Source organism: Staurois parvus, unplaced genomic scaffold (assembly GCF_062004578.1).
Source record: "Staurois parvus isolate SC_StPar_1 unplaced genomic scaffold, SC_StPar_1.0 ptg000340l, whole genome shotgun sequence".
Taxonomy (NCBI): Eukaryota; Metazoa; Chordata; class Amphibia; order Anura; family Ranidae; genus Staurois; species Staurois parvus.
In genome coordinates this window covers 3,819,488-3,847,072 of record NW_028318136.1, presented here as the reverse complement: position 1 = coordinate 3,847,072, position 27,585 = coordinate 3,819,488, and the positions used below count along the sequence as shown (strand labels likewise).

General features: G+C 41.5%; 1 protein-coding gene across 2 annotated transcripts in view; it reads left to right on the top strand.

Annotated features, from left to right (window-relative positions):
- Positions 1–229: 229 nt before the first annotated feature.
- TMEM91 (transmembrane protein 91) overlaps positions 230–27,585 on the top strand; it is a 158,761-nt gene continuing 131,405 nt past the window's right edge. Inside the window, exon 1 of one of the 2 annotated variants that reach the window (XM_089684254.1) lies at positions 230–407. The gene's annotated coding sequence lies outside the window, so the exon portion shown is untranslated. Of the gene's footprint in view, positions 433–27,585 lie in introns of both variants that reach the window. The other variant, XM_089684253.1, reaches the window with a different exon arrangement.

The window sequence follows — 27,585 nt, the reverse complement described above, 5'->3', positions numbered from 1 at the left end:
ATCTGTCCAGAGGGGGATACAGTGCCTGACATATGGATTACAAGGGATTAAATAGAAGGGATTTGTGTGGGCAGGATTAACCCTCAAGCGGGTAGGAGAGCTTTTAAAAAGCAGCCACTTGACATTTTTAGTCAAGATGTTGTCACAGGCTGTAGAAGATGGCCAAATCCATTAGGAGCATGTGTGTTCAATTCTAAAGGGCAGGTCACTTCAAGAAAGACATTGAGGTTTTGATGATCTCCCCAGAAGCTTGCAGTGTTTGTCAACAGCAGTGCAGTATGGTAGAGAAAGGGTTAGTAGCAAGAGCACCAGCGCAGCATCCTTTACTCCCTCCCTCCTTTGCTAGCAGAGAATCAGAGACACTGAGAGAGAGGAGGACAGAGTACACAGCAGATCCCAGCATCTAGGTATGTGACGGGGACCCGCACACAGGTGAGGAGGGGTGAGGGAATCTGGGTTCTCTTGGACTCGGTTGGACTTGGGCAGTAGGACTAGATATGTATTCTATAATGTTCTGCACAGTCTTTAAATTCTGCACTTCTTGACCCTACTGCTAAAGACAAGACTTGTTCAGTTCACTCTCAGATCATATAGTTTGTACCTGACTGTTAATCCTGAATTGTTGGGTTTAGCTCTAAAATTTAGAACCTTAACTCCAAAATCCTGCCTTGCTATTACGTATCTCTCCACTGCATACAATGTTGTCATACTTAACCACTTGCTTCTGCCTTGAATTAAATTCTAAGATGTTACACTTTTTTATGTTACTCCAGCTCCTATAACCTGCCATGCTATGCCTATCCCTGATATAAAATCTCATTGTTATATCCTACAATTCTACATCCAAGCATTACATCCATGTAATTCAATGGAGTATATGTTAATTAATTCCTAGTTGCTGTACTTTGGCGTAAAACAGCCGCTATTCCTTAATCCAGCTACTAAATTGTTATACCGTTCTGCCCAAGCCTTATACAAATTCCAACTTAACTTCTACTGCATGTATTGCAATATGCAAGACTATTATATCCATCAGTTCTCCATTTAAACCATTTCATTTCCAGATGGTCCTGTTATCTTTTGCTGCAATTATTAGTATAGTGCTTTGGTCCAACATGTATAGAAGTTATTATACTTCCTAAACAATGTGTGTTGCTTTTATATGAATAATCTTGCAAGTTCAGGTATTGTCTACATCACCCCTGTACATACTCCACAGTTTGGCCATTTAAATTAATTTGTCTTCTGTGTAACACACTCTGTTGTTGGTCTCCTATATCCTCCAACCTATCCCTAATAACACTTTATTACTCCAGTCGTTAGTACTTTGTATATCATTTATCTAGACCCAACATTTATTCTACTAATCCATTTTTCAACTTGATGCTTATAAACAACATTTTATCATCTACTCTTTTTTAAAGTATATACTGCACGTGACGTATAATTTACGTATATTTGTGTAGGTGATTACACTCTACAAGGGTCCCCTCAGTTCTTGAACCATGCACGTCTTAACCTAGCTCCTTTTATTCAGCACCTGCTCAGATGTCAGATTCCTTGTTACATGTTAAACTTCAGTTCTTTCTAAGCGTGCTCTTGTCAGTGTATCTGTTCCGTGGAGCTCACTCTTGTTTCATCAGCCGTTACAGAGTGGGAAATAATTGTCTCATCCAAGGTCACAATTGGGGGACAACTGAGAACAGAAGCGGAATTAGGTTTTATGGCATGAATGCCAAAGCTGTTGATTCATAACAATCTTCTTGAACAAGGGGTGATCATTCCTTTGTATGATAATCTGATAATATACAGCTATGTATGAATCAGCTATGTAACCAGTGAAGATGCCACAGTTTGCTATTTTGCTTTATTGTGTTATTAAATGATCATATGTGTTTCACATTCCCTAATTTCATATCATTTATCTTATATTACGCACATCTGTCTTCATTGCAATGTTATTCTGAATTTGGAAATCGCAGACCCTTGTGTCATTGCTGGATGGAGGACAATAATGGTGTTGTATTGTGCTATTGTCTCAGCTTTGGGATCTAATTTGTCATCTTCAAATATGTTCACTTAGAGTGTCTGCTCAGTCCTTCCACTCAAACCCCCTAACTATGCTCTCTGAGTGTGCATTTCTTCAACATTTTGTATTTCCTGGTGTCTTCCTAGTCTTTCCCGATGATCCCTCCTGCAGGTCCCATCCACCATCATTAAGTGAGCCTTCCTTTACACAACGGGGTTGAATTACTAAAACTCTGCATAGAAACCAATCAGCTTCCAGGTTCTATTGTCAAAGATTAATTGAACAAGCTGAAGTTGGAAGCTGATTGGCTACCATGCACAACTGCACCAGATTTTACGCTCTCCAGTTTTACTAAATGTGTCTTTCCAGTCATCCCAGAATGTATAACAGCCAACAGGCATCCTATCTGAATGTGTCCTCAAATCTTTGTTCTCTAAATGGCTTTTACTCAAGGAACATAGTACAGGAACCCATAGCAACCAGAATCTTCTTTATTGATATTAGACTAGTACAATTAAGATTGACATTAGTTGCTATGGTTATTGCACTTTGCACTGTGTTTTTTATACCTTGCATTGATTTATTGAATAGGCTAGAGTGTGAAGCTTAAGACTTTCAGTGCTTCAGTTATAGTCCATCCCTTTCCTTTCCATCTTTATCATTGATGCTTTCTTCTTCCCTTCATTTGAGCATGTCACATCAATCATTGGCAAGTGTTTTACTCAAAACCAGGAACCAAATACACTAGAACAGGCTTTCTCAACCAGGAATACATGGACCCTAGGGTTCCTTTCTGAGGATGCTAGTGGTTCCTTTAGCTGTGAGCAATGGGGAATTGATCTCCTACCTACACTGACCATCAGCGCAAGGGGGTAGATCTACACTGACCACTAATTTTAGGAGACACCACAATTTTCACTTTTTACATTTCTTTTCTGTTGTTATTATAATTCATTTAATTTCAAGATTATCACAAAAAATGTTGTTATACGGAGCAGGAGGGTCTAAAAATGATGTGTCAAATATGCTAGGCATGCCATATTAACTTCTCCTATATATAAAACATTCCACAATTTAGTGATCATGCTGATGTACCCCAAACTGTAGGTAGAAATATTTTTAGCAGAGGTTTCCCGAGACTATAAAAATATTTCAACGGTTCCTCCGGGGTAAAGTGGTTGAAAAATGCTGCACTAGAGTGTGCCTTCCCATCCCCTTTTCTTTTTTTAATAAATGCTTATGGATTTTCAGAGCTTAAGAGGCAATGTTGTTGTGAAAGACAGCTGGATACACAGGTCTGAAACAAAGATTCAGACTAATGAGTTATTATAAATGGAGGTAGAAAGAGAAGACTAAAAAATCTTATTTTCAAGAAAATGTGTACTAGAAACTTAAATAACAGAGGAAAAAAACCTCTTGGGTACCACATCTCACCTGCAATTTGGTTCCAGCCAGTAAGAGATCCAATTAATTAATTAATTTCAAGGGATTTCACAGATAAACATGGCACTAAGTTAAAACAATGAAGTTGACCCCAGGGAAGAAATCTCATCTCCTAATTCCATCTACTCAACCCTTTGAGTGTTTCACTCATAGAGCCCAATCTACTCCAGTGTCTCCTCATCTGTTTTTCATTGTATCCTCTGCCTCCTCAATGCCCATACATCCACTTCTTAATAAGCCTGCTTTTGTTTTGCTGAATCTGTCATCCTAATCCTTCCCAAATGTCTCTCTCACAGCCAAAAGGATTTTTGAATGTACCTCTCTGCTTGTTTTATTGAGTGTGTCTTCTCAATGCTTGCCAAGTATTTCGCAGACTTTCAATAGAGAAAATGGAAGTGCTCAGTGTTTGCAGAAATTTTCCAATAATCTAAAAGATTTCTGCAGGCAATGATGAATGCTTGTAAATGTCTGTTACAGCTCACAGGGGGACCCGTAGTACAAGTAACGATACAATGCTGAGACTATCCCATGTATAGGCAGGCTGTAACTCAGAAATTATTGAGGCCATCAAATCAGCATGACAACTGGTATTTTTAGAGAAGGAAGCCAGTAAAGGCAGCCTACATATTCTTTCAGCATAGGTTTCCTTTGACACAATGCATGTCTGAGCTGGACAAGCCCTCCATTTATATATTTAAATTCTCCAGCTTCTAGTCTAGTGCATACTGCCTTCTCTACATTAATTAAAGTTTCATCACATTATCTGAGCGTGCCATTCAGGGCTTCAGTTTATTATGTGTCCCTTCAAGCCTGCTTTACACTCATTGAATTTGTCTTGATTGTCTTTGATTACTACATCAAAATTGATAGGATTAATAAGGTTCATTTAAACCATAATATTCTGCTATACACCTATTTGGTAGGGTTAAAGGTACTGATCAGACAGACAATTTTGCCAGTGAGTAGTAAGGCATTAATACTGAATTTTGGGGCTGAAGAGGTAGCATTAGCTTGGGAAGTAACTCATTATATTTTCATATGAGATAAGACATCTCCTGGTGACACAAACTACCATCTGCCAATGCATCTGCTTGCTCTTCATCGCACCCATCACCCTTCACTCAGGTGTGTCATCATACAAGTGTTCTATATACAGTATTATTACAGGGTGTCAGTTGTCACCTTCCCTCCATCTCTCTAATTTCCTATCCATCTCCCACTATTATTATTTATTGAGTACTTAATCCCATCGCATTTATTGTGACTCAGATTCTTGTCATTCCTCTGTACTCCTACTCCCTCTGTTTATTTTTTTTACTCATTTTAACATTCTATTATTTCTAATATTCACTAGGTGACACTTGGATCACGTTTCTGATATAGTCATGCATACAGTAGTTTTCCTTTATCCAAAAATGAATATTTATTTTTATTCTTGGTGCAATACATAGCCCCCCCCCCCTATAAAAGCTAACTTAAAGTGGTTGTAAACCTCAGATATGAAACATGAGCAAAGCATATCCTCTGTCCAAAGTACTAAGTGTCATTTCTGTCTGTTGCTTCATTCCTCTGCTATCAGCATGAGTCAGTTTTCCTGACACCAAGCAAAAAATGGTGACAGGGGAGGGACCTTCAGCAGCTTGACAGCCTCAGATCTGTTCCTGTGAGATGTGTGGAGGGGGGTGTGTCCCTTCCCTCTAATCAGCTCTCAGAGCTCTCCTCACTGACGTAACTTCAGCTCCTCCCCCCTGTTTTTCATTGCTGACAGATCCTGTGTAAATTCTGCACTTTGAATAGATGTAGCTAAAAGACAGCTATAGTTAACAACTTATGTAGGATGATTTGTTCCATCTCTTTGTATCACCCGAGGCCAGTCACTTCACTGAGTATACGTAAGGGAGACACCATATCTGACGAAACATACATAAGGCAGAAGGAGATCGTGACATCGCTACACATGCATCGGAATTCTGGGAATTGTAGTACTGTTATGGCATTTTCTCTCCTAGGATATTGTGAGTGTTTATAACCATCTTTTAAATAAATGCTATGATATGGATTGACACTATAAGAGCTTGTTGCTCCCTGTTTTTCGGAGTATTATTCGGACAATGGTGAAGCTTCTTGAGGAACGCTGAGTATCTATCTATTTGTATAAAACCATCTGCTGACACAGCGTACTTGGACTTCTCAAGGCATTGAGTGTCACGTACATTTTGGTAAGCATATAGATGTTCTTTGGTGGAAGGAGCACTGGGTGTTTCACATGTGAGATTTGAAGAGCACTATCTTTTAAAGAGGACCACACCCTGATCGGTAGAGATTTTCTGTCTTTATATAGACATTTATTTAATGTTGGATGTTATTTAACACTATTCAATATTGATCATTTTGCACTTTGTATGAGTGTGGCATTTTGAGAAGAGGAGGTTAAGGGGGGATATGATCTCCATGTATAATACATAAGGGGGGATATGATCTCCATGTATAATACATAAGGGGGGATATGATCTCCATGTATAATACATAAGGGGGGATATGATCTCCATGTATAATACATAAGGGGGGATATGATCTCCATGTATAATACATAAGGGGGGATGTGATCAACATGTATAAATACATCAGTGATTCATATAGTGAACTCAGGGTAGAGCTATTCACCCTGAGGTCATCACAGAGGACAAGGGGGCACTCTTTACGTCTGGAGGAAAAGAAATGTAATTTCCAAATACGGAAAGGTTTCTTCACAGTAAGAGCTGTGAAAATGTGGAATAGACTCCCTCAAGAGTTGGTTCTGGCCAGTTCAGTGGATTGCTTTAAAAAAGGCCTGGATTCTTTTCTAGATGCAAAGAATATAACTGGATACAGGGGCGGACTGACCATTTGGAAACTCAGGCACTGCCCGAGGGCCCGGGGTCAGTAGGGGACCCCATGAGATGCCCCTGGTACCTTTTTCATAGGCTTTTTTGAGTTTGGGCAAGGACACAGGGGCCCCATGATCCCCTATTGCCCAGGGGGCCCATGAGTTGTCAGTCTGCCCCTGACTGGATACTAACATTTATAGGTAAAGTTGATCCAGAGAATTATCCAATTGCCTCTCGGGGGATCAGGAAATAATTTTTTTCCCAGCTGGAGCAAATTGGATCGTGCTTTGCTGGGTTTTTTTGCCTTCCTCTGGATCAACTGTGGATATAGGATTATAAGTGGATGGACGTTTGTCTTTTTTCAGCCAGACTAACTATGTAACTATATGTTTTAAGGGTTTACAACCACTTTACAATAATAAATTGTTGTTTTTATGCTTTACTGCTGCCATCTGAGTGACATATAGGACTTTTCCTTGTGGTTTAATAAAGTTAGTCTTTATCGATCAAGACTGCAGAGAGCCTCTTTTGATTTTGTAAACATTTCAGTCTGTGCCATTTTAACAGAGTAAAGGCAACTACCACACACCCTGTAGATAAGCAACCCACCAAGACACTTACAAGTAATAGAATTTGGACTATTTTTTTAACCTCCAAAAAAACCCAGTATATTTCAGCACCAGGGGCAGAGTGACAACTCATGGGGCCCCCCAGTCAGTAGGGGATCATGGGGCCCCTGTGTCCTTTCCCACACTCAAACCACACCCAAAAAAGCCTATGAAAAGGTACCAGGGGCATCTCATGGGGCCCCCTGCTGACCCCAGGCCCTCGGGCAATGCCCGAGTGCTCGAATGGTCAGTCCACCCCTGTTCAGCACCAATGTGTGTTTGGTCATCCATGGCATGACAAAAGCAACTAGTGTTACCATTTGAAATACTGATTGCAAAAATTATGCTATGTACAAGAGCAATCGATATTGCACAGCGGGTATAGAAAAGAATCGATCCCTTTAAAATAATCACATTTTGTTGCTTTGCAACCTGAAATGAAGACAGACACCATTTTTGTTTTATCCAGCTGTATTTAAACAGTGCAACTTATAACATCCAGTAAGGCTAGGTTCACATCTGTGCAAGTGGTGCCTCTGCAGATCCGCACAAAAATCCATGCAAACGCACCACCCGTACAGAGGAATGTGGACCCGCGGGCGGTTGTGTCATTAATTCTAATAGCATGCTGCCCGCACTGGAAATCGTAACCGTACTGGGATCCGAGGATCCCGTGCGGGCTGCATATTCAGAGGAAGTGCAGAGACTTCTTCCCTGCGTGTCCCGGAGTATGGGAGCCCATTCAAATAAATGGGCTCTTGTACCCGCGCCAAACGTGGACCGCAGGAACGCAAATATGTGAACCAGGGGTAAAGGATAGTGTAGTTACAGTAATCGCTTTCTCAATGGCACACAAAGCCATTTCACTTTTAACTGTGATCAACTGTGGTTATTTTGATTAGCTCAGCATGAAAAAAGCTTTCCTGGGACATTTCAGTCCCTGGAAGTGCAACTGCAGAAAACAATCAACAATGGGTGGCAGGGCACTGTCAAAAGATCCCAGGGATAAAGTTGTGGACAGGCACAAGTGAGGAGATAGATACAAAAACAATGCAAAGCATTTATCAATGCCTAGAAGCACAGTGAAGTCTATTATTAAGAAGTGGAAGGTATTTGGTACAACACAGACCCTCCCGGGATCAGGACATTGCTCCAAATTGGCTCTGAAGCAGTTGCAGGAATTTATGATAAAGAGTAGTCATTATGTGCATGTGACAACAATATCACAAATTCTCCACTAATGTGGCTTGTATGGGAGGGTTGCAAGAAAAAATCCACTGCTCAAGAAAGGCCACATGTAGTCATGACTGAGCTTTGCCAAAACACACCTTGAAGATTCTGAGGCCACATGGAAAAAGGTGTTCTAGTCAGATGAGACTGAAATTCAATTATTTGCCCTCAGCACTAAACAATATGTCTGGTGAAAATCCAGTCCAGCTCACCATCCAAATAACACCATTCCTACAGTTAAGCATGGAGGTGGTAATATCCTGTTATGGGGAATTTCTCTGCAGCAGGGACTGGAGCACTTGTTAGGATAGAACGAAAATGGATGAAGCAAAATACAGTCAAATTTTTGAGGAAAATCTGCTGCCCTCTGCCAGAAAGTTGTTAAAGGGAAGAAGGTTTACCTTCAAACATGACAATGACCAGGCGCGGACTGACAACTCATGGGACCCCAGGCAATAGGGGATCATGGGGCCCCTGTGTCCTTGCCCAAACTCAAAAATGCCTATGAAAAAGGTACCAGTGGCATCTCATGGGGCCCCCTACTGACCCCGGGCCCTCAGGAAGTGCCCGAGTTTTCAAATGGTCAGTCCACCCCTGACAACGACCCAAAGCACACAGAAAAAATGAATACACAGTGGTTGAAGGAGAGAAAGGTGAATGTCCTTACATGGCCTAGTCAGAGTCCAGACTTAAACCCTATTAAAATTCTGAGGAATTACTTGAAGACTGCAGTCCACAAATGGTCACCATCAAATGTAACTGAACTTGAGCAGTTCTGCAAAGAAGAGGTGGCAAATATTGCAAACTCTAGATGTGCAAAGTTAGTAGAGACATCCCAACAGACTAAAGACTGGCATTAAAGCAAAAGATGGTTCAACAAAATACTGACATAAGGGAGTGATCCTTTTTCCAACTCAGTGTTTCTGTTTTTGAACTTCTTTTAATTTTCTTTTTGCTCACATGTTGGTGTGGAATATCTTGGTTGAATATTGGTGGAATATCTTTTACTTGGATGTTATAAGTTGCACTGAGTAAATACAGCTGAATAAAACAAAAAATGTGTCTGTCTTCATTTGAGGCTGCAAAGCAACAAAATGTAATTATTTTGAAGGGGGGGGGGGGATTCTTTTCTATACCCACTATATATAGAGGTTTTTCAGCCTGAAAAAAATCTTTGCATTCAATATATATATATATATATATATATATATATATAGTGTTTAACCATTTGTATTCCAATTCAGACATCTGGAATGCTTCCATTCCACAAACGTAAATAGAAGGGATGGGGCACAGGTTACTTTTTCTTTATTTAATCTTGAGGAACACAAGAAACATTAGAACAACCGCTCTGAGTGCCTCTGCCCTTTCTTAGGTCTTGTAAATGTGAGAAAGGACGAGGGCACCTGAACATTACAATGTATTGGCCATGGTAAACCATGCACAAGACAGGGACACCCAGAAACAAACTAAGCAGATTATATTCAGCAAGGCAGAAAAGTATTTTTTTAGTGGTCTATTAGTAGTCAGCCTTTTCACCCAACAGCAGCCTCCCACAGCAAAGTGTGTGAGAGAGAGAGAGCACTAAGTATCAATTAGCCTACATCAGTGGTGGGCAACCTTTTTTTTCAACTGAGCCAAATCTCGCCAAAACCATGATTGAAATTTATTTTGAGAGCCACATTTTTAAAACTGAAAATACATCTCCCATATAGTAATTCATCCCCCATAGTAATTCATCCCCCATATAGTAATTCACCCCCCATAGTGTAATTCATCCCCCATAGTAATTCATCCCCCATATAGTAATTCATCCCCCATCGTAATTCATCCCCCATAGTAATTCATCCCCCATATAGTAATTCATCCTCCATATAGTAATTCATCCCCCATAGTAATTCATCCCCCATATAGTAATTCATCCCCCATATAGTAATTCATCCCCCATATAGTAATTCATCCCCCATAGCAATTCATCCCCCGTATAGTATTTCATCCCCCGTATAGTATTTCATCCCCCGTATAGTATTTCATCCCCCGTATAGTATTTCATCCCTCATATAGTATTTCATCCCCCATATAGTAATTCATCCCTCATATAGTATTTCATCCCTCATATAGTATTTCATCCCCCATATAGTATTTCATCCCCCCATATAGTATTTCATCCCCCCATATAGTATTTCATCCCCCATATAGTATTTCATCCCCCCATATAGTATTTCATCCCCCCATATAGTATTTCATCCCCCATATAGTATTTCATCCCCCCATATAGTATTTCATCCCCCATATAGTATTTCATCCCCCCATATAGTATTTCATCCCCCCATATAGTATTTCATCCCTCATATAGTAATTCATCCCTCATATAGTATTTCATCCCTCATATAGTATTTCATCCCCCCATATAGTATTTCATCCCTCATATAGTATTTCATCCCTCATATAGTAATTCATCCCTCATATAGTAATTCATCCCTCCATATAGTATTTCATCCCCCCATATAGTATTTCATCCCCCATATAGTAATTCATCCCTCATAAAGTAATTCATCCCTCATATAGTATTTCATCCCCCCATATAGTATTTCATCCCTCATATAGTAATTCATCCCTCATATAGTATTTCATCCCTCATATAGTATTTCATCCCCCCATATAGTAATTCATCCCTCATAAAGTAATTCATCCCTCATATAGTATTTCATCCCCCACAGTACTATCCCCCCCCCCCCTTCTAGTAAGCCAAGTCCCCCGTGTCAATTCACTTACCTTTTGCGTTCCTCTCGCTGTCTTCCCGCGCCGTTCGGGTCTTCAGGGCGGACTGTGAGAGGAGCCTAGCTCCCCTCCCCTCACGTTCGGCACGCTGCCCCGCCTACACACATCCTGACAGCCACATCCGCGGGCCGGATTAAAAGGTCCGCGCGGACTTTTGGGGCTGCCAACCGAGAGGAGGCAGGGGAGCGGCCGACCGAGAGGAGGGAGGGGAGCAGGCGCCCGGCACACAGAAGAGCCGCATTAGAGTGGGTAAAGAGCCGCATGTGGCTCGCGAGCCGCGGCTTGCCGACCACTGGCCTACATAAAGGTCTGTAGACAGCAAAGTCTAATAATGAGGTCTGGCTACCAGGTAAGATTTGAACCTAGGGATGAAGGCTTTATGTCACCCAAAGCTCTACAAAGCCTCTGGGCTCGGCTATCCATCTAGCAATACTTAAGATACTTATATATACTAAGATACAATACTTAACCTTGCCCAGCATTAAAATTTATGAGCTCTAACTCAGCTCCTTTAAAGTGTTTGTAAACACTTACATATAGCCAGCGAAGTGATGAGCTTCATGTTTTAATCAGATACTGCATGAAGAAATCATTCTACAAATGTTGTCCCTACTTATCTGCAGTCTTCTCTTCTCTACATCCAGAATTTATACAGCTTGTCTGAGAGTTCAGAAAAAAGAGGGCAGAGACACTCTGCAGAGTTCAGTGAGGAGAGTTCTGAGAGCTGATTGAAGACACCCCTTTTCATACAGCACACAGGAACAGAGCTGAGGCTGTCAATCCACTGGAGGTCCCTCCCTTGTCACCATTTTTCTCTTGGTGTCCAGAAAACATGTCAGAAGTGACTCATGCTGATAGTTTAGGAATGAAGCAGCAGACAGAAATTACACTTAGTGCTCTTAATTGAGACAAGTACACATTAAAGAGGGCTATGCTTTGTTCATATTTCATGTCTGAGGTTTACAACCACTTTAATAAAGAAACTGTCAAATAAACACAAGATACAATTTGTTTGGACTATAAAGGTGAAATTTTGAATCAGAAAGGTGCTGGAGCTCACCAGAGAAATCTTTGAACTAGATCTGTTAATATCTTTGAACAACCTCAGCTTAAGTGTAGAATATTATAAACTCCCTCTGCTGCAAGAAAACATTCATTTGTACCCTTTAGGGGTTTGTTTCATTTACAGAATATGAATTTGAAAAATGGCTAAAGGCCCATTATTGATGTGTTTTTCTATACTAGCCCTAACTGAACTTTCAGTTTAAACTAACTGTTCTATTGGGCTTCAGAATCTGAGCACCTTAAAAGAAACCTATCATCAATTTTTACATTTTAAAAATAAAAACCCCGCAGGCGCCAACCCCACAGTGTCCATTGTTACTTTCGCCAGCCAGTAAAATATCCTCTGTGTGCATCCCTGATTTAGCTCCACTTTGTTACATGGAGTTTCATGACTTCTTATTTAATCCCTGGTCGGCTGCCATTGCACTTTCCAATGGGATTACTTCAAAGACTATAAAGAGTAAGAGTGGACTAAAAAATGTTACCCTAGTCCAGTGTTTCTCAATTCCAGTCCTCATGGACCCCCAACAGGTCATGTTTTCAGGATTTCCATTATTTTGCACAGGTGATTTGATCAGTTTCACTGCCTTAGTAATTACCACAGCTGTTTCATCTGAGGGAAATCCTGAAAACATGACCTGTTGGGGGTCCATGAGGACTGGAGTTGAGAAACACTGCCCTAGTCAAACCCCTACACTCCACTTCTTCTACTGTGCCAACAAATATGCTCCGGACTGTAATAATAATGAGACTGTCTCCAATGCATGGCATGGAGTCCCATCACGATCCAGCAATGTGAACGAGAGCCTCGGCTCTCCGGAGACTCTTTCTCCTCACTGCCTGAGACAGAAGCAGGAGTGGCAAGGTCCTACCTTTCCTCAGAGTTGGTGCTGCTCCATGTGCTGGCATCCAACTTAGGTTTCTGCAAAGCATGGTGGGAGCCTTTTATGCTTTCAGGCCTCTGCGGTCCCTCCTCCAGAGGGGTGTGGTTGATCACATTTAAGCCTGTTGTCTGCACTTGCTCTTTGCATTCGTGTCCTGTATGATTGTGTTGCAGCAAGCTCTGGTTCTACTCTCGTTGTTCTCCTGGAAACTGACTCAGCTTTGACTAAGACTATTCTCTGCCTTATCCCTTTATCTGACCTCCCGTTGCTGAACCCGGCTTGTGACCGGTGTATTCTTGCCTACCGTCTTGTACTGTCTGTCCCTCTGTTATCGACCCAGCCTGTCCGACTACGCTATCGTTTCCCACCAGCTATACCCGGCCATTACCGCAGCTGGGGTTACTCGGGGGCCGTGACCTGGTCCCTGGCTGCGTCAAGTCCATCCCCACCATTAGGGGCCCTGGTGAAAGGCAGCCTGGGGCTTAGACTCCGCGCCCTGAGGGACTCCGGTCTGTGGATGGTGGCTGTCGTCAGTCAGTGCGCGACCCTACCATTAGGCCTGCCCGTCCATTCCACCGCTCCTGCCCTGACAAGGAGCCAAAGGCAATCACAACCAGTGAGCCAATGAGGAGAGAGGGATGGAGCTGTGGCTCTGTGTGTGAAAGGATATGCAGAGCAGCAACTTGGGAGCTAGTCTGTTTGGGTGCCCCCATAGCAAGCTGCTTGCTCTGGGGCAGGGGCAGACTGACAACTCATGGGGCCCCCGGGCAATAGGGATCATAGGGCCGCTGTGTCCTTGCCCAAACTCAAATAAGCCTATGAAAAAGGTACCAGGGGCATCTCATGGGGCCCCCTACTGACCCCGGGCCCTCGGGCAGTGCCCGAGTTTCCAAATGGTCAGTCCACCCCTGCTCTGGGGGCACTCAACAGGAGAGAGGAGCCAGGAGTGCCAGCGGGGGACCCAACAAGATCATAGACATCTCTATGATTAAGCCCCATGGGCAAAACATGTCAAAAGGTTGTAGTCAGAGGAGCTTAGAATTAAGACGTATCTTCCCCTTTCCGTATAGTGGCTGGGTTCTGGTGTGTGGCACTTCCACCTTCTGTCCTCCGATTTGCTGTGGCAAGACTTGAAAATTGTTGTTCAGATGCTCTCCATCCAATCTGACAGAGCTTGAGCTATTTTGCAAAGAAGAATGGGCAATAATGTCCCTCTCTAGATGTGCAAAGCTAATAGAGACATCCCCAAAAAGACTTGCAGCTGCAATTGCAGCGAAATGTGGGCTGAATAATACAAATGCACACCACATTTTTCAGATATTTGTAAACAATTTGGAAAGCCATTTATCGCTTTCCTTCCACTTCACAATTATGTGCCACTTTGTGTTGGTCTATCACATAAAATCCCAATAAAATACATTTATGTTTTTGGTTGTAACATGATAAAAGGTGGAAAATTTCAAAGGGTTTGAATACTTTTTCAAGGCACTGTATATGAGACCCATGGAAAATAACATCTATTTGATAACTAAAAAAATTTCTGATCTTGTGAGATTCAAGTGAATATAAAGGGAAAGGGCTTGAATAAAGAAAACAAATGCATCCCCAATGTCTAAGGCAGCCATTTTCAACCAGCGTTCTTTCATAGGTTGCTTTGGGGTCCTTGAGTAGTGGCTAAATGGCCTCCCAATAAAGGGTGCCTACATAGTTCCAGGGCCTTTGCCACTTGGCAAAGCCAGCAGCATGACATCAATTGTCTTTTTAGCTGTAGATAAGGGTGTCATACTCACAATGACTCTAAGAGGCATTCTTCCCAATAGCCCGCACTGTTGGTGCATTTTTCCCACTGACCCCTACTGAATAGCTTTTAGCAGGCTATTCCTAAGACCTGAAAATAATTTCAAGGGTTCCTGTGGGGTAAAAAGTGTTTAGAAAGGTTGAGCATGGGCTTGTAAGCTGCATTATATTTTTTTGTGGATTTCGATGTGCTTTAAGCAATCCCACATCCATATCCAAATCAAAAGAAAACTAGTATCTCCACACATAGTATTTAAATATATGAAAGGATAAAATACATGAATAGTAAGAATATAGCTAAATATAATGTAGATGAAAAGGTTAATTTACACTTTGTATATTCTTAAACTAGAAATTCAATAGACATTTAAATATAAAAAGAAAATCTATTAAAATAAATGTAGCAATAGTGAGTAGAATTGTAAGTTGCCCTATAATTCTGTGATGGATAACCCTACAATTATCATGAATACAAATCGTAGAGACTGATGAGCATTTTATAATTAGAAGACCATAAAAATGTTTGTTTCAGTTGCTAAGTACTGCTGTTGGTTTTGCTGCCACCTTCAAACATACGTGCAGTATGGCTCCTTGCTGGTTTGTTACTGAAAAGCAGTTGGCTTTGATATACAAACAAGCATTTGAACATCAAACTCCAGTCCGTATCTGTTTACTTAGTTATTTGGAAGGACAGAGGTCTGTCCCAGATCTTTCTGGTCTCTCATTTCACAATCCCTTGATGGCACCATCACACAAGCAGTCTGCTTCACATTTTAGCTCATGTCGATTATTATCTATTTGTCTGTTTAGTCCATATTACATAATAGCTCCCAATATTCAAAAATCACAAACCACGGGGAGAAGTCTATTCTCTTGAGACCCAAACTGTAAGCCATCCCCTGTAGTAGCAGGACCAGAAGAGTGGGTCAGATGCTCCCTACTCCCGTATTACCTAGGGAACAAATTGAAGTGGTCATTTGAGAAAATATAAGTTTGCATCTTATCAATCAAGTTGATGAATATTTCAGTTACCAGCATTGATATTTAAATCAATTATCTTGATGGATAAGTAGACAGATAGATAGCAGATACATAAATAAAATGTTGCACCTCCCTGATCTCTAAAGCATGTGAGATACCTCAAAGGAAGGGCTTGCTAGTCCACGACATTAGTGGAACTATATGAATAGATAGGTGTCAGTTGTTTTCAATGCAAGAAATGGAGTTTATTGACTCTCGCTCAACAATTCCTGTTAGGGCACAGGATACCCATGGACTTGGCAAATTCCAGACGAGAGACAAAAAGTACTTAAGGTGGCCAGAAATGGAGCTATTAAGGGTTGCAGGAAAGAAAATTGCACAATTCTCCCATCATGATAGTCAGAATCCCTCCCGGGGAGCCATTGTGTTCTCCCGATGCGGGAGCAGGAGAACACAGTGATTACTGCTAGCGGCTATATTAGCTGCTAGCAATAATCACATGAATAATCCAACAGGCTGGTTGTACCTAAGTTTATCGATCGATGGGTACATTTAGCCTGTCCATACATGTTTCAAATCTTGTCCGGTCCCTGCTGAACTGGTCAAGATTTGAACCGTCTATGGCAGGGTTTACAGTATTCACAGATAAAAGACCTTCAAGCCCACCTGAGGGTGGGCTTCTAAACTCCTAAATGCAAGACACTAGTTGGCTCAGCTACAGACTCCTTAGAGAGAGACCACCACATTTAATTTCATTTCAGGACCAAGCTTCTGCCCAATATCTCAGATTCCCCAATGTTCCAACCAGGCTGAAGTTCCTCCATGGTGCTTCAATCTCCTTGTTTAGCATAGTAGGCCTCAGGCCTAAAATGCTATCCAAGCACATGGTCTCCTCAGGCAGCAGGCCTATGAGGATATGACACCCATCTACATCCTTCCCCAGACAGGGGGCCTGGGGGGAGACTGACTTTCCTGAGAGGGTTATTTCTGAATACTATTACCCCCTTCTAGTTTGCATCACTGGCACTATACCTACTAGTGTCTGGCCATCGAGATATAAATATTCAATATCTGTTAAATGCACACTATTGCCAGATAAATGCTCCTTCGCAGGCAGATGCAAACAATAAACAAAGCCCAAGAGAAACCCAAGAGCTGATCTATTAATCCAGCTCATGGTTACTACAGCCTAGCAAATACTAAATATATATACACTTCTGTAATCAGAACTTCACTTTCTCAATCAACATTCACTATTTTTAACCATTATGCTGCTAGCATTAGTAAATAGATAGGAAAGTATATCATAATTACTTGTTTTAAAACTTTTTTTACATTTCTATAGTCACTTCCTAGTTTTCATGCCTAGGCAGATGATGTCATACATCCCAGGGTGTCTTCAGGAAGGCAGGAGGGTTTTTCTCATTTAAGCACACCCTCCAGCCTGCATGCCTGAGCTAAGGGCACATTGAATCCATGAAGCAAATGCTACAATTAATTCTTTGCCCTCATTCAAGATAACCATGGGCAGAAATGCTGGGGGGGGGGGGTGTTCAAAGCAATTTCTCAGCAAAATAACTCACGGAGACATGGACAGATGGGTGAGTTTGCTTTAAATAATATAATTATAATAATATAATTGGTTTACGGTGCTCAGATGCAGTGTAGTTCTGCTTTAAGGAAGGGTGGCTGTAGAAAGGAAAGGATAAAAAAAAATACAAAAAAAATTTAAAAAAATATTTAAGAGAATAAGAACAAAAGAAGGAACAGAGAAGAGAAGGGGAAAGGAAGGGGAAGGAAGGAAAATAAGAGAGGGAGAGAAACTGGGAATGAAAGAAATGGAAGGAGATGACAAAAGGGGGTCTAAAGAGCAAAAGGAAGGAAGAAATGAGGGAGGAAGGAAAGAAGGACATGGAATAGATGGAGGAAAAATTACAGGAAGGCAAAGAGAGAGAGAGAGAGAGAGAGAGAGAGAAAGTATGCAAGGGAGGAGGATGGGAGCGAGGAAGGAAGGACAGAGAGAATAAAGGAAGGAAGGAAGGAATGAGAGAGGTATGGGAGGAAGAATGGAGTGAAGAAATGAAGGAATGAGGGAAAAAGGACGGAGGGAAGAAAGAAAGGAAGGAATGAGGGAAGTAAGGGAAGAAGGATGGAGGGATGAAAGGAAAGGAGTGAGGGAAGTAGGGGAGGAAGAATGAAGGGAAGAAAAGAAGAAAGAATGTAGGGAAGAAAGAAAGGAATTAGGGAAGTAAGGTAGGAAGAAGTGAGGGAAGAAAGAAGAGAATGATGGAGGGAAGAAAGAAACAAAGGAATGAGGGAAATAGGATAGAGGGATGTAAGGGAGGAAGAGTGGAGGGAAGGAAGAAAAGATAGAGGGAAGAAAGAAAGGAAGAAAAGATAGAGGGAAGAAAAGATAGAGGGAAGAAAGAAAGGAAGAAAAGATAGAGGGAAGAAAAGATAGAGGGAAGAAAGAAAGGAAGAAAAGATAGAGGGAAGAAAAGATAGAGGGAAGAAAGAAAGGAAGAAAAGATAGAGGGAAGAAAAGATAGAGGGAAGAAAGGAAGAAAAGATAGAGGGAAGAAAAGATAGAGGGAAGAAAGGAAGAAAAGATAGAGGAAAGAAAGAAAGAAAGAAAGAAAGAAAGAAAGAAAGAAAGAAAGAAAGAAAGATAGATAGATAGATAGATAGATAGATAGATAGATAGATAGATAGATAGATAGATAGATAGATAGATAGATAGAAGAAAGAAAGAAAGAAAGAAAGAAAGAAAGAAAGAAAGAAAGAAAGAAAGAAAGAAAGAAAGAAAAGAAGTAAGGAAAGAAGGAGTGAGGGAAGTATCGGAGGAAGAATGAAGGAAAGAAAAGAAGGAAAGATGGAAGGAATGAGGGAAGTATAGGAGGAAGAACAGAGGGAAGAAAGAACGGAATGATGGCGGGAAGAGAGGAAAGAAAGAAAGAAAGAAAGAAAGAAAGGAATGAGGGAAGTAAGGGAAGAAGGATGGATGGATGGATGAAAGGAAAGAAGGAGTGAGGGAAGTAGGGGAGGAAGAATGAAGGGAAGGAAAGATGGAAGGAAGGAAGGAAGGAAGGAAGGAATGAGGGAAGTATAGGAGGAAGAACAGAGGGAAGAAAGAACGGAATGATGGCGGGAAGAGAGGAACGAAGGAATGAGGGAAGTAGGATGGAGGGATGAAAGGAAGGAATGAGGGAAGTAAGGAAAAGAAGTAAGGGAGGAAGAATGGAGGGAAGGAAGAAAGGATGGAGGGAAGGAAGGAATGAGAGAAGTAAGGTAGAAAGGATGGAGGAAAGAAAGAAAGGAAGGATGGAGGGAAGAAAAGAAGGAATATAGGAAGTAAGGGAGGAAGGACGGATAGATGAAAGGAAGGAAAGTCAGAGGGAAGTAAGGAAAGAAGCATGAAGTGAAGGAAGGAAGGAGGGAAGCACGGATTTCTCAGAAAGACAAACAGACAAAAGGATGATTTTCCTCTCATATAAATGCAGTGCAAAGCAATAAGGAATTGTTATCAGTTATCAGATGCAATGATAGCTTTGCTTATGTAATGGGATTGTTATTGATTGTCCAGTGCTGGGAGTGTAATAATGAGATATGGCAGCGATGTAGATGTGTGGTGCTGCAGTCCCACTCACATCTGTATTCTTGGGCAGAGAAAGCCGACTAATGGATTATCTGTAATGAAGCAGAAAGTCGAGAGGTCAGCTCTCTATACATCCTCCTCGCCTCTCTGCCTTCATCGTTCACAAATCCCCCGCAGATGCACGGTTAAGAATAGTAACAATAAATTGGATTTTTTTTCCCTTTTTCTACATGAAGCAGATGAAGTCGGTGAAGGAATATGGGATAAAATGAGGCTTATTCTCCAAGGACAAATGAGTTCTTGCCATATCCTAAAACTATGACAAAAGAGCAATTTACAAAGATTAGGAGAAAATGAGACATTAAAAGGGACGTCTATAGATCTATCCTGCTGTCTGTGCTGCCTTTGTACTCGGAACCAGAGGGGGAACCTGGGGCTTTGTCTTCCCTACAGAGATCACATTATATTGATCTCCTTATGTTATAGAGCGCAGAAGGGGGCTTATCCTATTAAAGTCTATTAGGTAAAACAGCATTACATTGTTAAGATCCGGAATGAATGTAAAGGTATCCTATTTAAGCTCATGTTGGTTATACTGTGTTAGGAGGATAGCATGCTATTCAACCACCTAGGGGCAGAAGTGAATGTGAAATGTAGCATCCTACTGCCTAGGGGCAGCTGCGTATGTTAGATGCTAATATAAGGATTGGTTTTGAACTGCAGCTGTGTATACGGAAATGGAAATCCTATTAAAACACCTATGAACAGCAATTCAAAAGAAACATTCTATTTTAGCTCCTGAAGGCAGTGGTGTATACAGTATGGAATCTGCTATTCAAATAACTATGCTACAGGATGTACGACATATATAAAAGGTGCTTATGGAGAAGAATGTAGGTAGGAGGCAATGTTTTCCATCCAATAGGATAGGGCTACCTGGTTTAGGTGCCTGATGGCAACATTTCATTTTGTTCTGGTTCACACCACATGCAGGCCTGTGCATTTTTATTCTACATCAAAAACGCATGTACAGTGTTTAACATGGACTCCAATGGCCCTAGTCCACACCTGTGCAGTCAACAATAGTAGAACATGTTGCATTTTTTTTGTATGGAATGCGGCAAAATACATCAAAAAAGCACTGGAATGCATCCTCAATTGAGAGGAAGAAAAAAATTAGGGGGGAAAATGCACCAGAACATATAAAAAATACAGCGGAATGCATCAAAAACGCATCACAAACTCACCAGAATGCATCAAAAACGCATCACAAACTCACCAGAATGCATAAAAAATGTGCATGCAGAAACGCATTCCAGAACACTGAAATTGTGGTGTGAACTGGCCCTTAAAGTAGATATAAACCAAAAGTGGAAGACATTTGGTTCGCCTACAGAAGACTTTCAGGTATGCGATCTTATACATGGCTACGTTGGTCCAGCCTGGACCAATGTAACTATGCATATACAGTATCTGTGGTGTCCCTCTAGGAGCTGGAAATCCATGTAGTAGACACCCCAACTCCAGTGATCTCCACTAGCTACGGGGTCCTGTGCTGAGCAGCTGCCCTGCTGCTATGTGAACACAGGAGGGTGGCCACTAGGCACAGACACCACTCAAAGAATGTTTTGCATTCTTTTCATGAGTGCAAAGCGTTCTGTGATTGGATGAGGTGAGGTGAAGAGCTAGGGCAGTGATGTCACACTCTCCACTTTGTCCAATGAGAGAATGTTTGGAATTAATTTATGAAAATGCAAAGCACTCTGAATGGCAAATGCAGCGCTTTAATATAAAGAAATGAATACATAAATAAATACATAAATAAATGAACAAAGTGACAATAGTGACCATATACAAAGGGATATTTGACAACGTGCATGCGTACGAAATGCGTCAGAGAGGAGCCTGTTGTACTGACGTAACACTGTCACGTCCGCATGGAGGGCCAGCGGCCATTTTTGTGAGTGTTTGCTGCCAGCTTCATGTTTGATTGTAGTATCCATGTGGATGTTTTTACTTTTTAATAAAAATACTACACTATTAGCACTCCTGTTGTGGCTTGTTTATGCAAGCCATTCTCCTTAAGGTGGAACACATCGTTTTGGCTGGTTTGATCTATGGTGGAAAGGGACCATTTGAGCCATCCCTGTATGCTGTGAGAGGCCAGTGGTGGTGTTTGGTATCTTCCCTGTATGCTGGAAGAAGCCAGTGGAGCTCCTTTCCTGTGTCTATATTATAATCACACCTACCGCGGAGGAGTTGGATACAATAGTATGCGCACTGTATATGCGCTTCTGGTGAGTGCATTCATACAGCAATCTCCTAGCACGGAGTCACTTGCATGGATTTTTAACGGAGCATATTTGGACTTTTTTGGTTGTTTTTTCATAATTTTTCTTGTAGTATATTTATGCTGGACTATTCACCATTGTCACTTTTAATATATATTTATATACATTCATAATCACCATTCTTGCTATTGCTTGGCGAGACACTTTATGGAATATTGTTCACGCTAGCGCTTAATCATATGTGCCTCACTTCTGTATTAGTCACTGTTGTCACTTGATTCGTTCATTTATTTATGTATTCATTTCTTTATATTATAGCGCTGCATTTTACATTTTATTCACATTTGAGGATATAGGGATTCATCCTTTCATGCTAGCTGCTTCATATTCTATCGTGCGCTCGCTTGTTTCTTTCTTGTATGATATTCTCTGAATGGCGTCCATACCGAGCAGCCAACCTACTGTGTTCAGAATGCAGCAGGGCAGCCGATCGGCACAGGACCCGAAATCTAGTGGAGATCACTGGAGTAGCAGTGTGAGTTCAAGCTTCTAGAGGGATCCCACAGGTATGGTAAATACATAGTCACATTGATCCAAGCTGGCAAAATTGTACCTACCTAAAAATGCCATGCCTAGAATTCTTCTTTAAAGTGTTACTAAACTCACAACAGTAAACTCAGTCTGTAAATGCAGTAAAGCATGCTTGTTATACTCACTGTGGAACCTAAGGGGTTAAACCTCCGCATTGTGTAAAAAGGCTGTTTGATCCTGTCTTGTCTGATCCTCCCCTTCTTCTACTGTCCCCAATATGTCTCCTGATAGAACAGAGGCTTGGAGGCAAGCTGCACATGCTCCATTTGGTGTGTATTACTAGAGAGTTTTTTTTTCTTGGGAGATTGCAGAGGGCCAATCAGAACTGTCCAGACAGAGGGTCAGGGGTCATGCAACCTCATAGGAGGGGAGAATGAAAACTCCTCCTACAAGCTTTAACCAGTGCTCTGCTGGGCACTCCTAAAAGCCACAAGACTGCTGTAACTGCTGATGAGAAAAAGTATTTAGCAGTTCTGGGAGACCAGATATAGTGAATGAAGGGTCCTGGGTTTAGTACTGTATATCAAAAACAGCTGTTCACCTTTTTTCATCCTCTGTAACATCTGAGTGCTGCTAATCTCTTCCAGCCTCTTTGCAGCCATTTTCTGTCTACATACATGCCTTTCATTGCAATGGCAGGTTTCCTGATAATGACAATATCCACAGAGCATATCTACCCATTAAGTATTGGCACGGATGCTTATAGTCCCCATTGGATGTGTAGGTGACAGGGTACGATGCAGAGCAACTAAGTGTCGGGGCAAAGCATCACTCAAAAACAAGAAGTACATGAACAAGAAATGTCATGGCAGGATTACCAGGAATCATGTTAATGAGAGCTGAAGCTGGCAACACCTGTTGTTACCATCACTGTGCCGCAGGATAAGGGGATCCCCCACCGTGCAGTTAACCGATCTCCACCAGAGGACTGTCAAGAAGGGAGTTGATGAGAGGATCACAGACCCACCATTAAGTTGCATTCACTTGTTACAATCATTAACCCCCTTACACCTGCTGCTGTGCAAATTGCTGAGCCATTGTGGGCAGATAGCCCTGACGTCTGCCTTGTATTCCAGAGGACTGACATTGTTGTTGCTTTCGTATCTGACTGTTATTACTGCATACACCTTAACCCCCAGCTGCTGCATCTGGGCCTGGACCCTTTTTGTACTCACTTCAAAGGAGATTTCCTCTTCTACTAAGTCCAACATCCATAATATATTACTACTATTATTTAGGCACACCCTGAAAACCCACCTCTTCAGGGAAGCCTACCCCGCCGCCTGCTAATTCCCAACCTCCTCCACTCTTCCTACTACTCCATCCCCCTCAGCTATTTCCTCCTGTACCACTATCCCCTCCCTACTAGATTGTAAGCTCCAAGGAGCAGGGCCCTCGAACCCCTCGTGTATCACATTGTATTGTTATTGTTCTGTCGCATGTTCTGTCTCCTATTGTAATGTACAGCGCTGAGCGAACTGTTGGCGCTTTATAAATACTGTATAATAATACTATTATTAGAGGGAGAGGCTGTGCGGCGACCGGAAGTGACACGGGCCGGAAGTGACGCGGGCCGGAAGTGACGCGGGTCGGAAGTGACGCGGGCCGGAAGTGACGCAGGAGCGTCTGAGGTTGAAGGCCGGCGGTGGTGAGAGCACTCTTCCGGCTTTTCTCTCACAAACAACTTAGCTATTAACATCTTTGGGCTTTAATACTTTTTACATCTTGTAAGTGGTATTCTATTGTGGAGAATAAATGGTTTAAATGGTATTGCACCATGTGGGGCTCTCGTCTTTTATCTTCTATGTGATATATTATGAGTGGAGTATTGGAAGGAAGTTTCTCCTAACTTTGGAGATCGGGAACGGTTATCCTAGGAGTCCAGTACTACAGGTTGAGGGGAGAATTACTTGATCTGGTCCTTGGAGGAGTATTTACCAAAGCTCAGTGTGCCAACCATGAGAGGCAACACATTTTGGTGAGTGCACACCTGAGAGGGGAGCACTACACAAAGTTATATTGACTTTTGACACAAGCATTCACGTGGTGATTATTGGATGACCCAAACGATTTATCTTCATGAAATATATATGATTTTTCACGTGGTGATCACAGGAATGGACTGAATTATTTGGACTTTTTTTTGTATTATATTGATTATTTATAATCAGATATAGGTTTGGGTAATGTTATGTAGATAACTGATGCATGCACCACTGAAATATTTTTCCTTTAAATAATATACTACTGCTATACCCCTATCTATTGATGCACTCTCATCACCTTGCTGTCAACAGTCTTAAAGAGCCCCAACATAGCCGGCAGAAGAACCACTACAAAGATTTGCCCAGCACTCTATCCTGAAGGCAAAGCCTTGTTTACCTATAAGTTTACATGTGGGAGACTTAAACCTAGCCCCTTTTGTTTGAGAGCTCTGAAGTGACATCATTTTCCTAAGATGATTTTTTCATGCTTTGGGTTGCTTGAGGAGCATAATGGCATACAGAGAGCTACTGTTTATGCTCTTGAGAGCACAGTGTAAGCTGAAATTCAACTTTCCATAAGCACCGCTGTGGGATGAGTTATACAGTTATTATTGTGTTTCTGTGAATTGACATTCAAGTACCAATCTGCTCTGTTATACTTTATAACTCCAATTTGGTTTACTAATCTCCTAAAGGATTATGTGTATAATTCTTGTGTGCATGCAGAGGGCCTACAGACAAGGTATTCTGGTGGTGTCAGTGAAGGTGAGGCCTCACATAGAGCTGGACAAGAGCAGAGGACCCAAAATACCAGCAGCTCCTGCAGGGGCAATGCTACATTTGCAAGGTGAATTTTTAGAATATTCACTAAGCTAAGAGAAAATGCCATGCAAACTGAAAATTACTTTGCAAAGTGGCTATTTGCCTTTAGTAAATCAAACTCTTTGTTTTTGTTGTAGGTGAGAAGCAGAGCTTACGTTAACTAGTTCTGTGTACAGAAATCATGTAACCAAGTGCCTGGGAGTTTGACCAGGTGACCAGCATTGGAGGGGCCTCGAGCAGCCTTTCCTCTAGGAAAAGTATTTCAGACCTTCAGTTACTCTGTGTCTATAGACGCAGACAGCGAGGGTCAGGAGTGAGCCTGCATGAGTGCCCCCATAGAAAGCAGCTTTCTATGGGGCACTCACCGGAGGGGAGGAGCAAGGAGCACCTGGGGGGGAGCCTTGAGAAGAGGAGGTTTGGGGCTGCCCTGTGCAATTCCATTGCACAGAGCAGGTAAAAATAAACCTGTTTGTTATTTTATAATAAATATCGGAGCTTTACAACCACTTTAAGTGACAGTTTTTGTGCTCAGAATTCAACGTTTATGTCTTTTTATAAGGTAAAACAAAGATTCAAAACAGAATACTAAAGGACTGCATACATTCAAGTTGCAGGAGAATGGAATGGTTTCATTTAAGCCCGGGTTCACATATATACGATGCGGTACATCGCACGTGATTCGCACAGGAACCACACCACATTCGTGTGCAAATCACATGCGAATTGTGTGCGGTGCAATTGGAGCCATACATTTTGTATGGCTCTAATCGCACCGCACCCGCACCAAAAACATGCAGGACCCTTTTTTGGGTCTGCAGTAGAATCGGATCGCATGGGTATTCACACCCATGCGATCCGATTCTGCACATCGCACCACGTTTTGCGGACCAATTTCGAGATGTTGTTAACTTAACATACACACCCGCAGCGGTTCGCATGAACGGCGTGCAATTCTGATGCAGTGCAGAATTCAAAGAGAAAACGCTGCAAATTCTGGACCGCATCAGTGTGAACCCAGGGTAAAGAGTATTTACACTTTTGAAGCCATATTTGAGAAATCCCCGGTATATGTTTGTTACACGTTCCCAATTACACAGCATACTTAAAAAAAATAATTTTATATATATATTTAAATACAGTATTTTTTATCTTATGGATGTTTAAAAGGTGTCATGGCTGATTGTAAGAATTTCTGCACAGTCACACAGCGTTTTTTGTCCCCCATACAGACTGAGCTATGCCTCGTTAACGCATTAACTTATAATGCAGACAGTGTGTACTAACCCTTTGTTAGGACAGACAAGGAGATTTGTGCTTCGTTCACACCTATGCAGTTTGCTTTTTGTCCATTTTGCAATGCTTTTCGCTGTTCGTTTTTGCGTTTTTCTACATGTGTTTTTGATGCATTTTTTATGCAGTTTTACTGTGTTTTGCATTTTGTTCAACTGGGTTTTTTTTTTTCTTTTTTCCAAGTGGAATTTTTTTTTGCTGGGCAGAATAAAAATGCAAAACGCGGCAAAAACGCACTAGCATGCATTTCAACAGATTCTCCATTGAACTCTATTGTAGCCAAACCGCTGCTTTTTGCTTTTTACAAAGTCTCTGACCCTTTCCACAAACACAGCCCCTCAAGCATAGATGTCAACATGTTCCATGTACATGTTAAATGGACTGTAGTATGATTCTGCAAAAAGCAAGAAAAAATAAAAAACGCATTGTTGTGAACGGAACCTTAGCCTGGGTTCACACCTGTGCGGTGCGGCATATTGCATGTGATTCACACAGGAACTGCACACATTCCTGTGAAAATCACATGCAAATTCTGTGCGGTGTGATTTGAGCCATACATTTTGTATTTGCACCAAAAAGGTGCAGGACCTTTTTTTGGTCCACACTAGAATTGGATTGCATGAGTATTCACACCCATGTGATCCAATTCTGCACATCGCACCACGTTTTGCGGACCGATTTCGGGGGTATTGTTAACTTAGCATACACATCTGCAGCGCTTCACATGAACGGACCCATCAACTATGCTATGCTGATGGGAACATTTAACAAATATAAAGCAGGTACAGTGCCTTGAAAAGGTATTCATACCCCTTGAAAATTTCCACATTTTGTCATGTTACAAACACATAAAATGTATTCTATTGGGATTTTATGTGATAGACCATCAAAAAGTGGCACATAATTTTAAAGTGGAAGGAAAATGATAAATGGTTTTCAAAATTTTTAGCAAATAAATATGTGAAAAGTGTGGGGTGTATTTGTATTCAGTCCTCTTTACTCTGATACGCCTAACTAAAATCTAGTGAAACCAATTGCCTTCAGAAGTCACCTAATTAGTAAATAGAGTCCACCTGTGTGTAATTTAATCTCAGTATAAATACAGATGTTCTGTGAAGCCCTTAGAGGTTTGCTAGAGAACATTAGTGAACAAACAGAATCATGAAGGCCAAGGAACACACCAGACAGGTCAGGGATAAAGGTGTGGAGAAGTTTAAAACAGGGTTAGGTTATAACTAGAGATGAGCGAAGAAATGAAAAATTCGATTCGACTGATTCGGCGAATTCGTGGACAATATTCGATTCGAGTCGAATAAATTCGCTGTG